This window comes from Lolium perenne, chromosome 4 (assembly GCF_019359855.2).
Source record: "Lolium perenne isolate Kyuss_39 chromosome 4, Kyuss_2.0, whole genome shotgun sequence".
Lineage (NCBI taxonomy): Eukaryota > Viridiplantae > Streptophyta > Magnoliopsida > Poales > Poaceae > Lolium > Lolium perenne.
Genome location: NC_067247.2, coordinates 217,772,935 through 217,796,791, shown reverse-complemented (window position 1 = coordinate 217,796,791; position 23,857 = coordinate 217,772,935). Strand labels below are relative to the sequence as shown.

Sequence of the window (23,857 nt, the reverse complement as noted above, 5' to 3'; positions counted from 1 at the left end):
ACCAAAGCAGGGGATGGGAAGGATGCATATACAAGCACTCTTTCCTTAATTGGATCTTCCCTATTCCAACTGTGAAATTTACCAAAAGTAGATACTGCATTGGCAATGTCCAAGTCATTACGATAATCTGGATGTATACCAAGCATCATGAGCCATCCTCTACGAAAGCCTTGCGAAGCTTTATGATTCTGCTCTGCATCATCTGCTCGAATAAATCTAACAAAGTTATTCTGGACTTGGAAGTGACCATGATTTACTAGTGCATTAACAGTGTTTGTGCTACTGAGCTTGTAACGACCAATACCAAAGAGACTGGGCTGATGATCTAGCACATTACGATTAGGGGTCCAGTCAAAAAGTTATGCACCTGATTCCTCCAATGAGCTTCATCCATGGGCGGCGGAGCTGGATCCATCACCACGATGTAGTGGCTATGGTGCTGAGATGGCGGATCCTCTGCTGCGTAGTAGTAGGTACGAGGCAGCCAGGTCGGACCGCCATCTATCACTTGATGACCCCATGCATGGCAGCCATGGCATAGGGTGCACTTCAAAAACCGGCATTGCTTCCACTTGGTTCGATGTGGGCAGCACAAGGGGTGGGAGGTGGCGGCAGAGAACTCTGGTTCGGGGGAAAAGAAGATGGAACGTCCACCGTATGAGTAGTTGTATTGCCAGGAGATTCCGTACCGAATAAACCTGTACCGACCCATTTTGGGACAAAAATTTGTTTTTTCTTTTCTTTGGCTTTACTGATACATGCCTTTGCAATACGGTCGTAGCTGAAATAGGCCCGGCAACGAATATCATTCCGAAACAACATGGCCCATTCAAAGGCAACGACCACAATCCCAAACCTTATAAACCATTTTATCAATCATATGCTCAAACTCCTTCATACCATCATGAGATAAATTCAAATCCATCTCAGCAGGAACAGTACTGGTCAAGGTATTTGCTATAGGAGTATTATCCTTTATAGGGCACCCTATAGGGCTTGAGACAGGTGATGAGGAGCTACTTCCCACTCTGATATCAAAAGACAATGCAGTGCCAAACTGTATGCTTGGCTGTGCATTTGTCCAATGAGTCACTGGAATTTGGGGAGCAGGGATTTTTCTGGAGATGAGAGAACATATCCACTTTGCTGCAAATCAGCTATATCTTCTGCCATAGCTGGATATCTGTATCCCTTGCACGCTTTGTAGCTCTCAATGGTTGCAAAAGTTAACTTCTTAGGTGTAGTTTTACCAGATCGAACCACTGATTTAATATTCCTTGCTTCATGTATAACATCCATTCCCAATTGTGTCGTGCGTTTAGATGGACTAACCAGAGTCCATTCAACCTGACACTCTTTCTGCCACATATGAAATTCACGGATCCAATTTGGTCCACCTCTGCCCCACAGGTGAAAACAACACTTGAATTGCTTACAAAAGTAGTAGTGCCTCTGATAAATTAAAAACCCAATCTGCTTGGAGGAAACTGTGAAGGAGAATACTCTATCTCTCAAGATCGAGACCTTTAATTCATCACATAAACCCCCAATAGCAGACTCAAGAGCAATAGCCACCATATCTTCAGAGAGACGGAAAGATGCACGACCAAAAGAAACTACCATGGTGAAGTGGAAGGAATTTTTATTCGGATGAACTGTAGTAAAGAAATCCCTTTTCACTTTATTTGCAAAAGTCCTCCCGGGGGGAAAATCCAAACCGAGAGTCAATGAATCATGAACCGCAGATGACTCAGCCAAATCTTCCTCGGGATCTGGAATGGAGTTAATGCCAGGGTCCGACACAACCTCCTCAACATGCAATACCGGTGGCTCAACAGATCCAAGTCCACGATCCATTTCTACATCATCTCCTGAGGGAGAGACAATGCAAGTAGAAACCCTGACATTTTGGTTTACGAATGTTACCTTCGATCCAGATCGGATCACCTCACCATCTTTGAATCCACGTCCAACCAAGGAGGCTCCCTTGGCATTGAAAAGAACCACCCAATTCTTAGAATACCAGAAATGGAGGGATCCATCATATTCCTTTGGCCTCCCACGATCATGATCACGTGTGGTAGAATAGGTGATCTTCCAACCCCAATCAGGAGGAACCGCCATGCAGACCAGACAGCAGCGAGGGACGCCAGCGCCCACCTGGCGCCGGCAGAGGACGGCGGCTAAAACCCTAGATCGCCACTAGATCACCATGGGAGAGGGTGGGAGGTAAGCTATATGTTATTCACGGCATCAATAGAAAACCCACTATTTTTGAGGTCCTACTTATTTTCATTGGCTTCGGAATAGTAGAATAGGAAATCAACTCGTATCAATCAATATAATTTATCGAATAACTAGGAAATTTGCCCGTGCGTTGCACCGGGTTTTCTAAATAAAATATTTGAATATGATTCTAGAAAAAATTGATATGACGTCAAATCATTCCGCTCGCGGTCTAAAAATTTAGTACAAAAAATGCCAATCCAACTCGAGTTTTTCCCAAAAATCTAGTGTGCAATGTAACCCTAACCTTTTTTTTCTTTCTTTTCCCATTTACTTCGCCAGTACAACACGAATGGTGGAAATTTTTGTCTCTATGTGTAGACTCTCTAAATTGCATTCTATAAATTTCACTATATATTTTCTTATTTTTACAAGTAAAGAAGTCGATATAATACAACCATTCACACACAATATCCAGAACACGACTAATTGTCTTATTACAGTTAATGAGTGATTTCGATTTCTACCAGGAGGGTAGGACATTGCAATATAGTGTGGCTTTTATATGTTGTTATAAGCCTGTATATCAGGTTTATATGGCAATAGGAAAACGAAAATGGAAAAGTGTATCCACCCGTTCCTCCAAATCAGCCAGAAAACGTCCTTGATGAAACCAACAGCACACAGGGAGAAAGAGCCAAGCTCCCTCATTCAGTTACCCCTCATCAACTATAAGATTGAAGTTGGTTATCATCCAAAGATTCTTCAGGAGAAAAAAGCTTCTCCCGTAACATAAAGGTGCAAAGGATAGAAAGATAGGTAACTTGAAGAACATTGATGCAACGACGTGTGCCGCATAATGCGCGTGGGCTTGGCTTGAGACACGAGATCGAGGACTATTTCTTCCGGCCAGATGCAATCTCTGCTATCTGCTCTGGATGGCATGTTCTTCATGTGCGACACCATTTTATTCTGCACGAACCAATAACGAAGATAGCTTGCGGCTAGACGCGCATGTGAGCTAGCGTAGCTTTTTCTTTGCCGAGACAGCAGCAGGACGATGATCGCGCGAGACGTGTCTTGTGTTTCGTGAATCGTGAGATTGTCGGTCTGTTCCTTTTTCTTTTAGTTTGAGGCGAAGCATGGATGATTCGACGACGACGACTTTAGTTGATTGATCCTGCTGGTTATGGCGCTGCAGCCTCGGAACGGCTTGGCGGCGGAGCGTAGCCTTGTCCCAGAGTGGATTAGGTGGACGTCTTGATTGCGGCAGGCCGGAAGCAGGGCATCACGACGGAGGAGTTACGCTCGTCAAGATCTACCATCAAGGTTCTTCCGTACGTGTCCTCCTCTTGTCAGGGCAGGCAGCGCCGCCAGCGCGTGTTTTTGTAGCGGAGACCTAGGTGAAAGATAGGAGCGTAACGTGGAGTTCTAATCCATTTCAGTTTGGCTGGGCCGGGCCGTACACACCTTCGAACGAAGGAAGGAAACACATCGAGTGAATCAGTTTTACTTAAGCGATGGCAGTGTTGTAATTTTAATCAAAAAACAGGGTAAAAACAGACGGACCAACAAGAAGCCCTTTTGCTTTTATTATTAGGTATAGACTAGTAAAAGTGCCCGTGCGTTGCTCCGGGTCGGTATGGGTAAATTTGTTTGAAAGCAGGTTTAGTATTGATTAAAATATAGAGAAACAGTCACAATCTAGCCAGGCCCGTTTCCACATTCAGGTCAGCACCGCTCCTTGAAAAACATTCATCACACAACTTTCTATAAACTAATTTACTAATCTCGCCAGCAGCATATTTAGCTTACCTTTTGTCTTTTGACCGAACATAGTCCAACGGTCTTCACAATTGAAAATTCTTAGCAATGACTCCCACCTCTGCTATATCCAGACCGAAGTACCCAAACAGTTTGAAAATAGAGGAACAGTCCCACTTAATGATCAGGTGGTTATACTTGAGCCAAGATAAACTTTCATGGAATACTTCAGCCTTTATTTAATGACCTGACCTAGCAGTAGTACCAAGAATCATAATCCTGAAGTAGTCTGAGACATGGCTCGGCATGGCTTAATCCCATTGAGATCATCCAAGTAGCTTGGAGCCTCAGATTCAAGCTATATGTGCCACACATGGGAAATATAGAATGCATCTTTGGCAGCAGCGGCTGTTGAACAACTGCATCATGTTTACGAGCAAGGAGAAATTGAAGCGCACATGCCATCGTACTTTCCAAGTCATCTTCTTCACGCCCGTAGAATGCAAAATACTAAGAGTGTTTACAAGAGTGGGTGGATAGATGCATCCGTATCTTGTTAATTCTACCGTCCTTGTTAACATTGGGCTTCTGTCCATGCAAGTGACAGTTAACAAACACACCAAGTTTTATAGCGCAGTACCTCATGAATCATAAACACTGTATTGCATGGTTGCATCCTTGCCGGCTCGAGCTGCTCGTCCTAGTCTGCTAGATCACATCGGCGGGGACACCACCAGCCGCGCGAGCTGCAGGGTATCGGCGTGTTACCGACCGCGCGGGATACAGGTGATTGGGTCGCCAGCCCATGCGGGGTGGCACCGCCGAACGCGCGGGATGTAGGTGGTTGGATCTCTGCCGGTCGTACGTGATGCAGGGAATGGTGGAGACGTTGTCGGGCGCGAGCAATGCAGGGTAAGATTGAGCAGGTTTCTTTCAAACGCGATGTAGGCGCGCTGCAGGTCCACCATCTCGCCGTGGACCTTCTCACCGTCGGTGTCCACGAGGACGGGACCTTCCCTTTGTGATCTAGCGCCCCCGAGAACTGATCTCACCGGCGAGGCCTCCCCTCTCGATCTAGCGCCCTCTAGTTCTCAGCCACATGCGTCGTCGTAGGATAATCCGGGACCTCCATTGACGACGGAAGCGTCGAATTCGAGTTTAGCCGGCTACCGCTCCTCCTAGTCCTTTAGAAAGAGCCAGAAGAGGTTCCCTCGCCGACTGCTTAGTCTGCTTTCGCCGCTTCTTCGGCCAGAGGTGCCACCTGTAGTTTATATACAATCGCGTGGCATGGATTTCTGATTTTAGTAGAACACGGTCCGTCTTATGCATCTTGTGATTCAAGTAGGACACTGTCCTTTCCACTAACGATGCCTATTTGTCTGGGCCAGCCCACACTAATCCTAGCGATTGATTGGGACTGGGACTGTTGTGGTTACCAATCACAAGACATACCATACCGGAAAACATACCAAACCACAAGACGGGCGAACGAAGAAACGGACCGAACGACGGAAACACTTTTATAGGAAATATGCCCGTGTGTTGCGACAGTTATAAAATAGATGCACATGCCGAGTGCCTTTTTAAAGAGAATGCCTCCAGGCCCGGCTTTATATATAAGCCCCGCACGGCACGAACCAAATAGCAAGTTTAAAACACCACACACACCCAAACAACTCAAAGTACCGGCCACACCTGGATGTACATGACGAAAAATATAAGAAGGAGCTAGCAAGCGCAGCCAAACCCTAGCCTATGATAAGTGGAGCGCCAGATCCTCATCCTCCTTCAGGGTTGCCCGCCTTCGACCTAGTCCTCGCGTACATTCGTCTGACGTCGAGTGCCTTGCTACATCTTCAATTTTTTGTACGACGCCGTTAGGTTTGTGTAACAGTCATTGTTGTTCTCTTTCCACCACTTGAACACTGCCCTCCTTCCATACTCGAATGCCAGGGGTTTCGAGGATCAAGTAAGAAAACCCTTGCCTTTTTGACACACTGAATTTTCTGAATTCGAATCATATTTATCTTCAGTTTAAACTGTCCTCACTTTTATGTGGTGTATATAAAATTCAAGGAACGATTGCTCAAGCTATCCACAATAACTTGGAGCTTGTAGATGTTACCGATTCTCTCTTGCTTGGACAGTCGAACCTTCGGGCCAGCAGCAGCCCCCGGTCACCCTGCTCAAGTAGATACACTTACAGGTTAAAACTTAAAACTGATTTGATCTCTGGGACGCTTCTTGGTAGTACAAAAAAATCTCAGGGTACTACCACAGTTTGTGAAACAGTAGCTGGCTCTCTGTAAAAATAGAAAAAACATGATGCCAACGCATCTTCTTTCTAGGCTTTAAATCCATCGCACACATACAACGACCAAGAACCGATCGATCAATCCTCTTATAGAAAATAGCTCCCAATCGATCCCAAGTCACGTAGCTTGCAAAGGAAAGAAACGCTCGCCCAATCGACAGCGGGCCGCCGGCGTCGTTTCTTCGTGTTCCGGCAGGCCGGCGTGCACCCAAGCGCCTGCGACCCATCTCCACAAGCTCTTCCGCAGGAACGCCCACCGACGCGGCCGTGCACTCCGTTGCCGGTACCATTGTCCGCCACGACGACCGGATGCTGTAGCTTTTCTCTGAGCTAAGCTATTTCCGCACCCGTTTTTTGCTTGAAGAAAATGCTCTGGAATCAGAGGCCAAGGGCGCCATGGGGTGCAGCCATGCAGGCAGAGTTCGCCGCGCACCCATTGACGTTCCCTGTAGTTGCAGAACCTCTTCTCTCTCTCGCGATAGTGGATATCTCGATCAGAGAACGAACACAAGACACAGGAAGTTTGTGCTGCGTGCAACAACTTGCAGCTTTTCTGGTTCTTTGCTATTTATTCTCAGATTACAACTGAAAACGGAAAAGGTGGATCGTGAGCGAGCTGCGTGGAGCTGCCATCCCAACTCCGCTCGTGCACGTCCATGACAGGCCACGATGAGCGCTTGACTCGTGCCATCCCACGAAGCGATCAACGCAGCAACTAACTAGCTAACTATCTGCTACTGACAACGGCTAGCTACCTGACCAAGTCGTGCACAAACACACGCTGCATGGTCAGCTTATTCTGACTGAAGAAAAACTACTGAAGAACAGGTGCAAGTGCAGGGTTTAAACCAACACTTCACCCCCTTAAACCTGCACCTCGACAATGCCAAGCTTCGTCCTCATCTCCACGAAGCGAACTCTTCCCAGAGCCTTGGTTAGGATGTCAGCCAACTGTCCATCTGTTCTGATGTGATCGACGTCGAGCCTTCCCTTCTCAATGTCATGGCGAATGTGATGATACTTGATGTCGATGTGCTTGGTGCGGTCGTGGTGAACTGGATTCTTGCTGAGTTCAATTGCAGATTTGTTGTCGATGAGAAGCTTGAATTTCTTCGGCGACCTCCCAGTCAGATCGCCGATCAACCTGCTGAGCCAAACACCTTGACAGGCACCAGCTCCAGCTGCGATGTACTCCGCTTCACATGACGATGTGGCCACCACCTTTTGCTTCTGCGATGACCAAGTGATCGTGCTGCCACCGAGGAAGAAGACCACTCCAGATGTGCTCTTGCGGTCGTTCACGTCACCGGCGAGATCGCTGTCGGTGTAGCCGATCAGCCTCGGCTCCCCGTCCCCTTTCTTGTAGCAGCATCCGTAGCCCAGCGTGCCACTGACATACCTCAGTATCTGCTTGACGATGGACCAGTGGTGCGTGCTTGGCGCTTCCATGAATCGGCTGGCGATGCCCACAGCGAGAGCTATGTCTGGCCTTGTATTGACAAGGTATCGGAGGCACCCGATGACACCTCTATACTTGGTGGCGTCCATCTTCGGTGCTCCATCTTCCTTCAACAGCTTGAGGCGCGGCTCCATTGGCGTGTGGCAGGAATTGCATCCCTCCATGCCTGCTCTCTCTATGATCTTCTCCGCATAGGCACGCTGGCACAGCGTGATCTCGCCGTGCTCCTGCTTCACTTCGATCCCCAGGTAATACGACAGTAGCCCGAGATCACTCATCTTGAACAAGTGGTGCATCTCAGACTTGAACGCCTTGATTTCTTCGACGCAGGTACCTGTGATGATTAGATCATCGACGTACACACCCACCAGCAGGTACTTGTCACTTGTTCCGCGCCGATAAACAGCATGCTCCAGGGGACTGCGAGTGAACCCCAGCTCAACAAGAGAGGAGTCCAGTTTCGCGTACCAGGCACGCGGTGCCTGCCGCAGTCCATAGAGCGCCTTGCTCAGCTTGAGCACTGAGTGAGGCCTCGTCTTGTCCATGAAGCCAGGAGGTTGCAGCACATACACCTCCTCGCTGAGATCTCCATTCAGGAAGGCTGAACGGACGTCCATGTGGTGCACTTCCCAGCCACCATGGGCGGCGAGCGCGAGAAGGATGCGGACTGTCTCCATGCGTGCGACGGGCGCAAATACTTCGTCGAAATCCACCCCCTTGCGCTGGGCATAGCCTTTCACGACGAGTCTCGCTTTGTGCTTCACCACGTTGCCATCTGGGTCCTTCTTTAGCTTGAAGACCCACTTCAGTCCAATGGCACGGTGACCAACTGGCAGTGAGGACAGGGCCCATGTGTCATTCTCAGCGATGCTGTTCATCTCCTCCTGCATTGCCTCTCGCCAGGCAGGTGCTGCGAGTGCCTCCTCGACACTTGCAGGTTCGTCAGCAGTCACCAGACAGAGCACTTCTTCCTCCGACTCATGGTCGTCAGGCTCGTCGCTTGTCACGCCTTCCAGTGGCGACGTGGAGTTGTACAGGTCGGTGACACGCCTGTACCGGAGCGCCACATCTCCTTCGTCTGTTGCGTCCAGTGCACTGTCATGGGACGGCGGCGTGCACCACTCCACTGTTGGTTTTGGTGAGCCGACAGGAGTGGTCGCGTCCGGTGGTGACTGCGCCCTGGGACAAGGCTCGGCATAGGTACCGCTACCGTCGTCGACGACGATCACTCCTGGCTCGACGATGTAGGACACCGAGAACGTGGTTGGCGTCGAAGCTGCAATGTCCGCCGTCGATGATGACCAGTCCCACGACCGCCGTTCCTCGAACGCGACGTCGCGGGTGACATAGAGCTTGCCTCCTACCGGGTCATACACCCGATACGCCTTGGACCCTTCCTCATAGCCCACGAACACCGTCAGCAGCGAGCGATCTGAGAGCTTGTTGGTGCCAGGGCCTGTCCTCTTCATGTGCGCGACACAGCCAAAAGTGCGCAGGTGCTCGACAGTCGGCTTGCGGCGATGCCAGGCCTCATACGGGGTGACTCCATCGAGGCTGCGCGTCGGTGCACGGTTGAGCACGTACACTGCGCACTTGACTGCTTCTCCCCAGAAGATGGCTGGCATTGCCATGCCTTTCAACATGCATCGTGCCATCTCCACCACAGTCTGGTTCCGCCGCTCCACAACGCCATTCTGCTGTGGCGAGTAAGGTGCTGTGGTGAAGTGCTCGATCCCCTCTTGCGCGCACCAGGTCTTGATCTCGCCAGAGTTGAATTCACCACCACGATCCGAACGGAATGCCCTCAACTTGCACTGCTGCTTGGACTCTGCAAGTTTCTGAATCTGTTTGAAACGAGCGAAGGCTTCGTCCTTGGTTTTCAGTAGCTCCAGCCACATGTACCTCGTGCAGTCGTCCACTACCAGCAGGAAGTACTGGTTGCCTCCTGCAGTTGCTGGCTTGATCGGCCCGCAAAGATCCGTGTGGACGAGCTCGAGTGAGTGGCTGGATCGGTGCTTGCTCGCCTGAGGAAACGACAGCCGGTGCTGCTTGCCAATGGTGCACCCGTCGCAGATTTCGTCGACATGCTCGACCTGCGGCATCCCCCGCACCATGCCGCGCCTCGACATGGTGTTGACGGCTCGGAAATGCAGGTGCCCGAGCCTCGCGTGCCACAGCCACGCTGGGTCGTCCACTCTGGACAACAGACAGACGGGGACAGCGAGGTTCAGGTTCATGATGTACAGGCGATTGGTAGCCCGCTGCACCTTGACGAGGAGGCGTCGTTGCTGATCGTAGACGCGCAGGTATCCTCCCTCGATCACGGACTTGCATCCGTTCTCGTCCAACTGGCCCAACGAGATGATGTTGGTGCGTAGCTTTGGAATGTAAAACACTCCGGCGAGGACCCTCTGGTTTCCGTCAGTGCAGCGAAATAGGACGTTCCCCTTTCCAGCAATTTGCACGAGTGATCCATCACCGAATCGGACAGATCCTTGCACTGATTCATCGATGGTGATGAAGGCTTCTCTGCACCCCGTCATGTGGCTGCTGGCGCCGGTGTCCAGGTACCAAACGCCGGCCGCGGCAGGGACTGGCACCACCTTCTCCTCGTTCAGGTAAACGGCCTGCGTGTTCGACGTGACCACCATGGACTGGCTTGGTCGTGCCGCCGCTTGGGCAGCATCGTCGGCGCCCTCGATCGACGCGAGTAGGAGCGCCGGTGCATCGACCTGCTCCTCGGCGATGTTCGCCACCTCGCCTTTCCTCTCGCGGTCACGCTGAGCCTTGCGGCACTCCTTGGCCCAGTGTCCAGCTTTGCCACAATAACGGCAGTTTCCCGGGCGCCGCGGTGCGGCACCGCCAGCGGGCGCACTGCCGCTGCCCTTCTCCTTGTCGCCGCCCTGGGGTTTCTGCTTGTGATTCCCCTTCGAGCCTGACGACGAACTTGGCCCGCGCTGCTGCAGGCGTGCCATCCACTCCTCCTCCGTAAGGAGAAGCTTGGTGCCGACGCTGTCGACGACGTCGTCGAGGTCATATCCCTCCTCGGCGGTGATCAGACGCCCGGTCAGGTCCTCGATCGTGAGCTCCCGCAGATCAACGGTCTGCTCAATGGCCATCACCATCGGCCGAAATTTCTTCGGTGCGACGCGCAAGAACTTGAGGACGGCCTTGTACTCGTCGACAGGGTCGCCGAGCAGCTCGAGATCGCCCATGATCGCGGTGAGGCGCATGGCGAAATCTTCAATGGATTCTTCCGATTTGAATCGGAGATCTTCCCACTCGCGGCGTCGTGTCTGCGCCTTCGCCTCGCGCACACGATCGGAGCCCAGCCGCATGGTTTTGATGGTCTCCCATGCGGTCTTGGCGTAATCCTTCGCCGCCAAGGTGCGCACCATCTCAGGTGGCACGGCGCGGAGCAGCGCCGCCAGCGCCGCACGATCGTCCTGATCGTCGTCGGCGCCGTACTTGATGACGTCCCAGAGCCGCGCAGCCTGCAGCTGCACGCGCATGACCATCGCCCACTCCGCGTAGTTGGAGCGAGTCAACGTCGGGTAGCTCGCGTTGCCGGTGCTCTCACGGACCACCCGCTCCCGGACCACCATCTCACCACCGCCACGCCGTGAAGGGCTGCGGCCACGCCGCCGAGCTGGAGATCTGGAGGGATGACGACGCTCGGTCGGCGGCGGCTTGGACCCGCTCCCCTCGGCTTGAATCTCCGTACTCTTCGCCGCCGTCGACGGTGATTTCGACATCTTGCTCTGATACCAAATGTAGTTGGAGAACCTCTTCTCTCTCTCGCGATAGTGGATATCTCGATCAGAGAACGAACACAAGACACAGGAAGTTTGTGCTGCGTGCAACAACTTGCAGCTTTTCTGGTTCTTTGCTATTTATTCTCAGATTACAACTGAAAACGGAAAAGGTGGATCGTGAGCGAGCTGCGTGGAGCTGCCATCCCAACTCCGCTCGTGCACGTCCATGACAGGCCACGATGAGCGCTTGACTCGTGCCATCCCACGAAGCGATCAACGCAGCAACTAACTAGCTAACTATCTGCTACTGACAACGGCTAGCTACCTGACCAAGTCGTGCACAAACACACGCTGCATGGTCAGCTTATTCTGACTGAAGAAAAACTACTGAAGAACAGGTGCAAGTGCAGGGTTTAAACCAACACTCCCAACTGCCGCACCAGATCCTGCATGCCGAGGACTATGGTGCTAGAGTCCGACAGCAGCCGCGGAATCTCCGGTGGAGGCGGAGGTAGGTGGGATCCGTGGAGCGACGCCGTGCTCGGCCTGCATCAACCTGAAGTGAGCCCGGCCAGCGTCGATCAAGTCAGTTGGCCTGCTAAACAGTAAACACGTCGACCTGAAGTGAACCCGTCCGACATCTAGCCGTCGGCCAAGTCCGCGTGACTGCACGCGCACTGCGGACCACCGATCACTGAAGGTGACCTCCAGCGACTCGGGCCGACGGAACTCGTTGTAGACCTCCAGCGACACCTTGTCCTTGGCCCAGCCGTTCTAGGCTACCGGACGGTCAGGTCCGTTCAGGTGTTGGGATTCATCCCACGAAGAGCACTTCCTGTCTGCCCTTGCAGGCTTGCAGCTATTTTCGTGCCGGTCGACTGAATTCTACGGTTCTAACACCGCTGCCTGCAAACCGATAACCGCACAAAGCCATCTTCCCACGAAGAGCACTTCCTGTTTGCCCTTGCAGGCTTGCAGCTATTTTCGTGCCGGTCGACTGAATTCTACGGTTCTGACACCGCTGCCTGCAAACCGATAACCGCACAAAGCCATCTTCCCACGAAGAGCACTTCCTGTCTGCCCTTGCAGGCTTGCAGCTATTTTCGTGCCGGTTGACTGAATTCTACGGTTCTGACACCGCTGCCTGCAAACCGATAACCGCACAAAGCCATCTTGGGCTGACTGAACAACACGGCGCCGTCTTGTCAGGAACCATAGCTTCGTGTCGCTGAACGATAAGGAAGATGACGCGGATCCAGGTGATCCTTGAGTATAGTATCTGTTGGCTCGCGCTGGGCGCTGGCTAATAATCAGCAGCGCTGAAGAAATTTCAATCGAAATCGTGCAGAGCAAATTCCAATCCAGATCGCGCAGAACAAATTCCGATCAAAATCGTCAGGAAGAAAGGAGGAAACCAAACGGAGTTGATCAATCAACGGGGGCACGTGTATAAATAGAGAAGGGTGGTGTGCGGTTGGGAAGAGGTAGATTGGATTTCTGTTTCCAAGTCAGATTTTGGTGAACGGACGACGGGCCAGGGATGGACTCAATACGCCTCAACTCGACTTCAGCACGGAAGCTTTTTTTTCTCTTTGACTGGCGGTGGCATGACCTGTAATTTAGGCAAAAAATTAAGGGCACAAAATAGACGGACGAACAAGAAGCCTTATTTTCTTTATTATTAGGTATAGACTAGCAAAAGTGCCCATGCGCTTGCATCGGGATAAACAAATATTCAATGTGATGACACTTTTCCTCTTGTCACCATCGTTGATATTGATCATTTTTTCTATTGATGACCAACATAATCAAATCTAAATGTCCATCGCTAATATGCCACTCTGTCACACTGCTATGCTTTTCTTGGTATAACTTTGTCACACTAATCAACCACAGTTAGGCGTGTTGTCAATGGCTTCTCTACTTGCCGTTTCGATCACGATACACCATATATGCAGCAGTGCCACGTCAACATACAGTTTCCGGTAAGAGGAGAAAAGGAAGACAAATAAATCGGTGGTTGCTATTACTTTATTCTAATACGGTGGTTAAATTAATTCGTTTTAATGCAGTGGTCCCAAAAAAACTCCAATTTTCCTACTACCAAGATATAAAACTATATTTATTATCATCCATTTAGATGTGATATAAAAATATCAAAACAAACACAATAGCTCATAATAACGGGTCACCACAGGTCCACAGCTAGCAATCAGCACACACGCATCAAGTTACCTGCCTGCACAGCTACTAAACACACACACAATTAGCAGCTCCTAGAAGGAAGCATGCGGTACCCCCTCTGCAACTCATTTTATTCTCATTCTTTCACCTAGGTAGCAGCAAAAAAATTCTATCCAAAAACGCAAACCTAACCAGCTTTCCCTTTGCTGTACTTCGTAGCTAGGGAGCTGAGGCTGTGGTGCGACTCGCTAGCTAGGACTTCGGCCCAATGACGAAGCATGGCAGCAGGACTGCAGAAGTATTATTACAGCCTCGCAACAAACCACAGTATCCCCATTCAGTGTAATACTATAAATTAGTCCGTGTCAGTCTCTTACTCATGCAAATAATACCTCTCTGTCTTACTTTTTCTCCCACACAATTTTTCACATCAATCAGAGAAGCTAGCAATACCATTTACATCAAGCAATCAGCAGCAGCAACGAAGTACATACAGCAAGCAATCAGCGACAGCGAAGTGCACAAAAAAAACATAACCGGGAGTTAGCAGATCTCTCTGGGTGCATCTCTACCCCTGCCCTGACCCACTTATCCCCTTCAGGCCGGCCACCGCTGCACACCTCTTCTGCCGGCACTCCCCTCCCCTTATTCCCCTTCCACCGGTCTCCTCCCATCCCCGGCGTGGCCGGCCAAGATCTCCTTCACCACCGTGCCGGACAGGATCCCATTCAACACCTTCCCATCCAGTTTCCTCCCACCTGCAGTTGGAGGATGAGCTTGCGGAGGGGCGTGCCCAGGAGCTCAGAGCAGGCGGTTGCGGAGCCTCTGCTCCTGCATCCTTCAATCCGCCGCTCTCCTCGGCAGGAGGAGTCGCACCTGCAGCTGGAGGAGGAGCGCGCGGGCGGACGCGCCTCGATCTCCGGCGGACCTTTCCTTGTTCCCGACCACACGCGAGCGCAAGATAAGAAAGAAGGAGAAAAATACTTTTACAGGAGACGAAGCGGGACGGAGTGCCTGTGGCGGCGGGAGGCTGGCCGACGGCGGAAGGCGCGCAGGAGGAGCGACGGCGGTGTGATGCGCGCAGTACGCGCGGCTTCTGTGGGCTAGAGGAGGAAAAGGAAAAAATGAAAACGAACCGGTACAAGACAGTTTGATGTATTATGTGATTTGGTGGGAGGGCAAAACGGTCTAACAAAAAGTTGGACGAAAATTTTGGCAGAAACCTTAGCTCCTTTATTATTAGGTAAAGATTAGACTATGGAATAATTAAACTTTTTAATTAAGTAGACATACAATCCTCTAAACAAAGGCGCACATCTTGGAATAAAACACTTCTTATAGTAATTAAATTAATAAATAAAAAGATTTAGGCATTAGTTTATAAGGAATTTTGTATGAATATGAATATGTATTAGAGGAAGGAATAATTCCAATTTTTTTGGATTGCACTCCATATCTTTTGTCCTACTCTTCTTTCCCTGGGTAGGGGGTATTTAAAAAGAAAAAAATGGATAAAGGGCTATCGGTCAAAGAGCATCCTCTGTGGCTCAGGTAGTAACTAATTTCCACGAGGAAGGGGCCATGGAATGCACTATTGTAGTAGCTGAAATGGCGAATTCACATGCTACATTACAATACCTAGCTACTTATATGGGAGCAATCGCGCCAAAAACTTGAGTTCCTATAGGATTTCCTTTTTGATCAATTATAACCGCTGCATTGTCATCATAGCGAATTATTATATTGTCTTCACATTTGAACTCTTTGCATGTACGTACAATTACAGTCCGAATTACTTTGGATCTTTCTAGGGGCAATTTGCGGCAATGCGTCACATTGGACCCAGTGCTCAGGTAGTTGACCTATAGTAGGGCAAGAAATATTAAATGGTGGTGTAGACAGGGGTTTCCGAGGAATCCAAATAACCTCTGGGTTTATTCAGCTTTGGCGAGCATTTGGAATAACTAGTGAATTACAACTCTATTGTACTGCAATTGGTGCATTGATAAGAAAAGGAGGTTCATGGCAAAGGGGAAAGATGTTAGAATCAGAGTTATTTTGGAATGCATCAGTTGTGTTTGAAAAGGTGCCAATGAGGAATCGACGGGGATTTCTAGATATAGTACTGAAAAGAATCGCCACAATACACCCAGACAATTAGAATTCAATTTTTTTGTCCATATTGACTATCATGAGATTTTTTCTTGTAAGCGGTAGACTCATATCCTTAATTCATTATTCGATGAAAATAAATTATTTTATGAATTCTTCAAAACGAGGCATAGTAGCAACAAAGAGTGCTAAACTATTGGCAGGGTAAAAACTGTTGCGGTTAAGAAATTACAACCTTCCAAATAGGAACTAGCCAATCCATGGGCATACCAAGAAGTTACAAAAGTTGTCCATGTAAACCAACCCCCTAAAGCAAAATAAGCACAAGGAAAGAGCAATAGGCCAGACCATCCTATAAAAATGAAACAGTCCCTTCGTAACCAGTCATCCATATTATCAAATAGATCATTTTATTCTTTAGGAACTCTACCAAAGGCTATAGTCATAGTGATCCTCCTATTCAATTATTTCAACCATTTTCGAGCACCTCACGTCATTTCCAAGGCATATGATAGTTTTATTATATGTGGACTATTTGTTTCTTGTTCAATGCCCTTTTTCAATGGTCTCATTACAAAATTGTAAATTTCGAATTGAATCCATTTTCTAATCTATTATATTCTTTTTCGAGAATGCCGCCACTCGGATTCGAACCGAGATGCTTGAGCACTGCTTCCTAAGAGCAGTGTGTCTACCAATTTCACCATGGCGGCTGGCCAGTCCACCCAATCGGGCCAGTTTTCCTTTTTTGTTTCTTTTCTTCTGTTTTCTTTTATAAATTTTGTTTTAGGTCTTCAAATAGAAGCAAACAAATTTCTAAAAAAATTTAACCCAAAATAGTGTTTTAGGACACTAAGGAACCTATTTAATATTTGTTAGTAGAATAATAAAATAATTATTATATGCACTTTGGCCTATATGGCTACCTGGGCAATATTTTGCAAGTAGAACTTTTAGGGTTTTGTTTTCTCAAATAAAAATTCATGATTTGAAAACTTTGAAAGTTAAAATATGTTTGATTTGAAAATACTTTGAAACCGAAAGTCTTTGAAAACATCATTTTGGAGATTATTTTAAATAACTTTAAAAAGTTTTAATCATTTGTGAATTTTCAATCAAGTTCAAAAAATCAAGCATCAATTTATTTTTATTTTACATTCCAAAATTTAAAATTTTTTGAGATGTGATAGAATGACCAACTTTTTTGCAGGAAAGATAATAAACTTAGGCAGGTGTTTGCTGCAACCGTACGGTATACTCAAGGGAGCCAAACTAGACGACAAGATTCAGAACAACCTACCCAAGCTCTGGTTCAGCAGCCGGAAACACCCAAACTAGCATCATCAGTCCAAGACCAAAGAAATGATACAGATCTAGCTACATCACAGTATCTACACATCAACTTTCAGATGTTGCCTTCTCCAGGAACAACCATCTCTGATCCATGGAGCATTCCAGCCACAAAGATCTTCACAGACGCTGCATGGACACAACACAACAATCAAGAAAGCCATCCGTCGCGGGCGGGGCTTGGAATATACATCCAGGTTGAAAGCGATCAGCATTGTGCTCGACTCCTTATCTCAGCTATTTCGCTCCCATTTACTTCAGCGCTACAGGAGGAAACTTTTGTCTGCTACTTGCAGCAAATCTGGAGCACCACCTTCATGTCACCTTCTTCACAGATTGTGCGATCCTAGCAAAGGCAGCTACTACTCGTAACATTACTGAAGACCCAGGTCATTGGCAGATTAGACCACAACTTGCTGCTCTCTTCAACAGTCCTTCCTTCTACCAACAGATAATCGTTCACGTGCCCAATTCACGTAACTAGGGGTACAAACTACAAAGCTCACTTCCAAGCAAAACTAGCTAATCTTTCACGTTCCCAGGGGTACAAACTACAAAGCTCACTTCCAAGCAAAACTAGCTACTAGGATGCAGGGCAAGCCTTTTATTATGAGATGCCTTTCTAGCACACATGACAATGCAGCCTGCACTTTCAGAGATGTAATCTCAAATTTCAGCGGTGCTTTGTGCACGCTTACCTCTGTAAAATGTTGTTGAGTTTAATGAAAAACCTTTCTGTTCAAAAAAAAAGCATCAACTAGTATAGCTGAGTGTTTTTAATCTACACAAAATAAAGAATTTGTAGGGATTATCACATCTAAAACCAGCTTGCTAACCTCACCTATACAGCTCCCCTCCTCTGCTTCCCTTGAGAGTCGCCTCCCTCTTTTCGTCGCCGCCCCTGTCCTTCTCTCTTTCCGGCGGTGAGTCCTTCTCTCTTTCCGGCGGCGAGGCCGGCCGGCGAGAGGATGGATTAGGTGGTAGGCTCTCTCTGTACATATTAGGTGTAGATCCAGTGGTAGTTTGTGTTTGTTTGCGTGTCTGGTGTTGTTCGCTCGTGGCGGATGCCTGGCTTTTGTCTCCCTATATGGTTGGTGTCCGGCAAGCTCCTTTGGCGCCGGAGCCAGGCCGCTTTCTCCTCTGCTTTGTGGTTCCATGGTGGTTTCCCTGCAGGGTTCAAGCTGGCCAAGGCCATTTCAGTATAGAGGAGGAGCTTTTGGATCGCGGGGGAGCAATTTCTGCTGGCCGTCGTGGTGACGGTGATGAGGTCTAAGACCTAGGTTGTGACCCGATCTCGCAATTGACCAAAATCAAAGAGGGGAAAAAGAGGGAGAGAATGAAGAACGCGAAGAACACGAAGAACAAGCACACGCACACCAACCCGATACAATCGAATCTTACTCTCATGGCTCGATGGACCACGCCAATAGAATCACCCGGAAGAGACGCGAGGTAGAATTCCGTGTGAGAGATCGTAGTTGGAGACGGAGACCGGTGAGGGAGAGAGAATGGAGCACACTTGAATCTCACTCACAAATATCCAAATCCTCAACAAGAGTTGCCTTGATACAAAGGGGATCTAACCCTAGGGAGACAAAGCTCAAAAGTAGTTTTAAGCTCAGATTATGTCTAAAGAGCAGGGGTGGGCGACCTGGGTACTTATATAGGTTTACAGGGCGACTCGGGTCGAAGAGGTACAAGCGAGACCGACCCAGCCAGGTCTGGTCGAGACAGACCCGTGCGATCCGGTCGGGCGGCCGGTTGGACCGGGTCTGGGACCGGCCCATCCGGTCCAAACCGGATGCTGGGCCGGACGGTGACCGGGCGGGGCTTCCGGAGCCCCAGAACTGCTTCCGGTTGGCATCGGCCTGGCATCCGGTCTGGACCTGGCTTGATCCGGTCTGCCGCCCGGTCAATCGGGCCTGTGACCGGCTGGTCCGGCCTGGGGCCCGGTTGGACCGGATCCTGGGCCGGATGGACCTCCTCCTCTCCTTCTTCTCTTCTTCCCTTTGGTCTTCCCTTCGTCTTCCTTGAACCATGTGGCTTCCCTCTCCTCGGCTCCTTGACGCTCCCTTCGGGTCCTTGGCGAGATTGGTACCTAGTGGCATATAGACATCGGTATGAGGTAGCAATCCGTCCAAGGTTATGTCGAGTTCGAGTGTAGAAAGGAGTGAATTCACCTTATCATGTATGGATTTCACTCGGGCTCGGGTCATTGGTTCACTTGGGGGAAACGTTGGCCATGGTGTAGCGTCGACGGTAGGCGGGGCTGCATCATCTCCCCCCCCCCCCCTTGGAGAAGAGTCGTCCTTGACTCTTGTTCCTCCTAGATGGTGAACGTCTTGCTCACCAAGTACTTGGAATTTTGCTTGTCGATGATGTAATCGTTGATCTTTGTAGCTTGGTGAAGGACGTGTCCTTGTATAGTTTCCCTTGTATCCTTATGGATGTTCGTCGTGGTGCGGATGTCCTTTTTGTAGTCCATGACGGTTCTCCCATGAAGTGGTGGAGGGATAAAGTTGTGGTCGAAGAAAAACTTGGGGAAAAACAACTTGCGAATAGAGAGCTTGTGTATGCCAATTTTGTTATCGGTGAAAAATAAGCTCTCATGCAAATACGAAGCATTAAGTCCTTTCTCAAGGGGAAATTTGGCAAAAAATGGAAACAAAAAGAGTGTTGGTGTATTCAAAATTTGGTAGAGCAAAAATTTGTGCATGTAAAAGGTTCCTTTGCAAGTTGTCAAAAATGTGGTGTGTAGCGTTGTCCCAAAAAAATGGAACATTCAAAAGGCAAGAAATTGTGTCAAAATTTTGGGAAAAATTGTTATGTGCAATGGCAACGCTATGGAAACTTTTAGCTTGGGAAAGTATGGTTGGCGTGAGCCGAGTATGAGTATCCTCAAGTTTCAAAGAATCCATTTCAATTGCCATAGATGAAATGAGAAATCCAAAGGAGAGCAACTTTTTGTGTGACATGTGGCACAAGATGCATAAGGTGTCTCTCACATGTATGACATGGTCCTTGAGATTCTCGGAGTGTATGATGATATCATCAAGACATACAACAACCATTGTGCCAACAAGATGTTTCAAGATGTGTTGCATAAGAGGCAAAAGAGGTGACGAGGCATTGGACCAAACCGCAAGTATGACAAGAATTGTTGGAAACACACGTGGGCGAAAGCGTTTATGAACATACCCGTGGGCATGAAGATCATGAGTTGGATGATGTATCTCGTACATGTTGGGGTAGCTCTCTAGAGCTCGTTTCGTCAACTCATGCTCTGTGGCGATGGAAGTTGTCGTTCGTGTACCCAAACATGGAATAAGCAAAACAAAAAAGCGTGTGTGCATGGTAGATGAATACATCATCCATCATGATGTTCCATGTCTTGTACACATCACCATTAGTGTCAAGCAAGATAGTATGAAATGCATGGCGATAGTGCATATGGCATGAAGATGCATTCGTGGCATGAGGTAACTTGGAGTCATCAATAATAGAGAAGGCTATGGGGGCCATCTCATGGACAATGAAATAAGCATTTTTGCATACCAAGCATAAGAAAGAGCAATTGTTCACAATCTTGGATGCAAGGATCATGGAATAGTGCAAACATTTTGGGCAAAGCATGCGGAAGCTAATGTCATCATTGTCAACAACACATGTGAAAGAGCAAGCAGTCCTCATATCGCAAGCAAGAGGAAACGAGTCATCATTTTTCATGTCCACCAGGGGGATCATGGTCTCATCAATACCTTTGGTTTTACCTTGGTAGTCCGACTCATTTGATATAGGTATTGTGGTAGTTGTATGCTCCACATGGTTGACATCGTCATCGTCATCGAAGCATGGTGTGATGTGATCTTCTTGCACCATGTACATGTTCTTGTCCATCATCGGCGCTTCGACATTCATGAAACCTAGTGTAACATGAGGAAATACAAAGGAGGGAGAAGTTAAGGTGTTAGCAATGGACCTATCAACTACCTCTCGCAACTCACTCGGTGTCTCACTCATCTCCTCCAAATGGAAGCACTCAAACTCACATATGGGGTGGAAGGCACTCAACTCACTATCACTCTCACTCAAGTGGGCTAAGTGGCTCTCATGCTCACATGGGAATGGTACCAACTCATCGATCAAGCATATAGGAGTAGGATCGACTTTCTCATCTCCATGCGCCTCCTTGGTTGAAGGGAAATTCCCATGCTCAACCATCTCAACTCCATCGCCTCCCAAGTCGTCCTCAAGCGGTGGCGCCGTAGTGTCGTAGAGAGCTAGGCTCGGATCCACATCATCCTTGAGTTGACCTTGTTGATCTTCATCTTGAAGTGTGGGCGCTATAGGCATCTTGGGGACTTGTGCATTTAGCTCGTTGAAGTAGAGCGTCTTGGCGCTTGGCGTTGTGCATTGCCATGCCACGTGACCCTTAGCCTTGCACACCTCACATAGGAGATTGGGACATTCCCGTGGAGGGTGGCCTTGTTGCTTGCACTTGTAGCATCGGAGTCCATAGGCATGTGACGAGGTAGGGGCCATTGTGGTGGTGGCACAAGATCTGGGAGTCGCCTTATGAGGAAGGTCCTCGTGATGTGCCCTCTCCACCCTTGGAGTGGTAGACACCCTATGATGGTGTTTGTCACCTTCATGTCGGGGCTCTCGTCGTCGTGCTTCATCACCATGTCTTTATGGGTGTCGTCGAAGATCCTTGGAGGATGTTGGTCAATGGCGATCATGAGGTGGCTTGTGGCGGCGAAGATCATGGGGTGACGTATGTCGATGGAGACCATGAGGTGGTAGTGGTCGACGACTATCATGAGATGGTGTGAGTCGATGACGGTCCTTGCCATGCCTAGATGATGGCTCATGCGACTTGGCATGTTGCGTGCGGCGCCTTGTGAAGCTCAGAGAAGAGTGTCAATGACGATCATGTTGGGGACGCTCTTGATGATCCATATGATGAACTCGTTGTAGATGATCATGTGCACAAGCACTCTCATGGTGGCGCCATCTTGGAGGTCCTCTATCTTCATATGTAGCTCCATTGGCCAAGCGGCGGTACGTGGATGCACCGGCGTTGTTCATGGTGGAGTCGAGGTGAGGCTCCGCCATGGTGTCGATGTCGTAGTCGTGGCGTTGCTCCACTACGTCGTCGATGTCGTACTCGTGGTGTTGCTCCACCATGCCGTCCATGCTTGGTGAGCCATTGTCGATGTAGAGCTCCTCGATGTCGGTCATGGCGATGATGCTTGTGGAGCCATAGTCGGTGTAGAGCTCCTCGATGTCGGTCATGTCGATGATGCTTGTGGAGCTATAGTCAGTGTAGAGCTCCTCGATGTCGGTCATGTTGATGATGCTTGTGGAGCCATAGTCGGTGTCGAGCTCCACATGTTCCTCCACATCCGCGGTGCTTGAGGAGGTATCCTCCTCGAAGTGCTCCATGTAGTCCTCCGTATCCTCTTCTTCGCTACCCATGTTAGCACTACAAGATCTATATGGTGGCTGTTAGTGGAAGAACACTACCTCGCAACCTTACCGTGGTATGATAAGATCGGGGCGATCCAACAAACCGAGAGCAAAAACAATTGTATCGGGCACTCACACAAAAGGCACACGCAAAAGCTAGCAAATATGGTGTGAGGTGAGTATGGTGAAAAGCCAAAAGACGAAATCCGAAATCAAGTTTGTTGTTAAGAGTGGGTGAAATCCAAAAATCAAATGTCAAAGTGATGATCACTAGAAACACGGAAAAGATGTGGAACTCACACACGAGATGAATGGGGTTAGTGCGACCAAGGAATGAGCGGAAAAAGTGTAAGTACCCTTAAGCAAGGGTGCTCGGTGTCACACTAACACAAGGAGAGGCAAAGCTTTGGTTGCAAACGGAGAGACAACAAGATTCACACGCGGCCTCTCTTCTCTTTTCTCTCTTTTGCTTAAAAGCTTTTTCTCTTTTTGAATTTGGTTGCACTTGCACTCTTTGTATCTATGGTGGCACTTGAACTCTTTTGTATCTATGATGGCACTTGCACTCTTTTTGTGCTTTTCTTTCTTTTTCTCGCACTATGTTAGCGTTAGCTTCGCTTTTGCTATTTTGCCACACACGAGTAATTGCTTATAAGCTTGAATCCACACTACACACACACCTCACAATCGGGGCCACGTGCAATGTCTCGCAACACTTGATAAGCAATGCTCGATAGGATAGATCGCAAAAGAAGAGGGGTTACAAGATGGGGAGCAAGTTATACCTAGATGAAAATGTTAGGCGGTGTCGGACCACACAACTTGCGATGATGGCGGTGGTGTCAAGAGTACGGTTGCACGTTCGGGGTGCCGAGGATGTCGTCGCACGCTTCGGAGCTGCGGGTTAGTTTCACAAACAAGGCACTCAAACCGGAACAAACACACACAAGTTAGCGGAGAAGTCGGGTCAAAGTAGCTTGGCGGTGGTGGCGGTGGTATGCCGGTGGTGGGTGGTTCCTATGCTCTTGTGGTTGCGGCGGTGGTGGTGGGGCCACGGCGGTGTTTACCGGTGGGTTGGGAGGGTGGCGGTGCTTGTCGGCGGTGGAGAGGAGTGGTGGTGGTCGGCGGTGGTGGTGGTGTTGTGGCGCCCGGTCCAGGGGCCGGCTGCTCCGGTCTGGTGGCCGGTAGGCCGGGTCCTGGGCCGGCCGGGTCGGTCCGGGGGCC

General features: G+C 49.1%; 1 non-coding gene across 1 annotated transcript; it reads right to left on the bottom strand.

Moving 5' to 3' along the window:
- Positions 1 to 16,447: 16,447 nt before the first annotated feature.
- TRNAL-UAG (transfer RNA leucine (anticodon UAG)) lies at positions 16,448 to 16,527 on the bottom strand. Its single transcript has one exon. It is a non-coding gene; the product is annotated as a tRNA-Leu (tRNA).
- Positions 16,528 to 23,857: the final 7,330 nt, after the last annotated feature.